We start from the raw sequence: 1,208 nt of genomic DNA on the forward strand, positions 1-1,208 counted from the left end.
GGCCAGTCAAGCTAATTTCATATTGTACCTGAGTCAAAACAAAACAAAATCCCACAAGGACCACTTGCCCCTCCTGGGACCTGGGTGCCAGAGGATGGATTCTCTGTGGGGCCAGCCACTTGGAGCTGTGGGGCCTGGGGAAGGAGGGGCCCATGAAGGCCTCCTTCAGCACCTGAACAGGTGGGGCCACTGTGAAAGAGTTTGACTAGCCCCCAAACCAGGGGACCAGGTTGGCTCAGTCTATCTGTACACTATTTAACTGTACTTAGTTAATATTTAAAGCCTAGAGGAAGGCTAGACCAAGATATTCTACTGATGGAGAGCAGCAAATGGTCTTGCCCAAGTCAAGGTACATATTATCCAAGGCTGGTCTGGATATTTTAGCACCGAAGGCGGAAAATTGCACGTCAGGTAATGTACAATAATAATACAGTGGTACCTCGGGTTAAGTACTTAATTCGTTCTGGAGGTCCGTTCTTAACCTGAAACTGTTCTTAACCTGAAGCACCACTTTAGATAATGGGGCCTCCTGCTGCTGCCACGCTGCTGGAGCACGATTTCTGTTCTCATCCTGAAGCAAAGTTCTTAACCTGAGGTACTATTTCTGGGTTAGCTGAGTCTGTAACCTGAAGCGTATGTAACCTGAGGTACCACTGTAATAGCTTAAATAACAATGGGCTGCTCTTTCATGACAATCGGCTGCCTGAGACTGAGACTAAGTCTACAGTCCCGTGCAAAAGCAGGAGGATAAGTCCCACTGAACAAAGTGGCACTTACTTCTAAGTATACATGCACAGAATGGAGTTGTGTATGAGGTAAGCCAGTGAGAGCCAGCATGGTGTCTTGGAAAAGTTTTGGACTACAATCCCTATCAGCTCCAGCTAGTACGGTGAATGGTCAGGGGTGATGGGAGTTGTAGTCCAAAATGTCTGGAGGGCACCACACTGGGTACCGTGAGTTAAGTCCTCCCTTCATGACACAACTAGCTCTTCGAGGCTTAAGAACAATTAATTGGTTCATCCTGGTTCCTGGTTCTGATACATCAAAGATGACTAATCAGACGTTCTTCCTTATCAAGTTTCTGTTCTTGAGGATAAGATTAAGCCTCGGGGATAAGCACATTTAGAGGGGGAAGACGCTATTCTACATCTCCTTGTCAGGGCTGTCTGCCACCCGCACTGGATCAGAAAATGAGATGGACACTTAAA

The sequence above is a fragment of the Podarcis erhardii genome, assembly GCF_964252035.2.
Source record: "Podarcis erhardii genome assembly, chromosome: 7".
Lineage (NCBI taxonomy): Eukaryota > Metazoa > Chordata > Lepidosauria > Squamata > Lacertidae > Podarcis > Podarcis erhardii.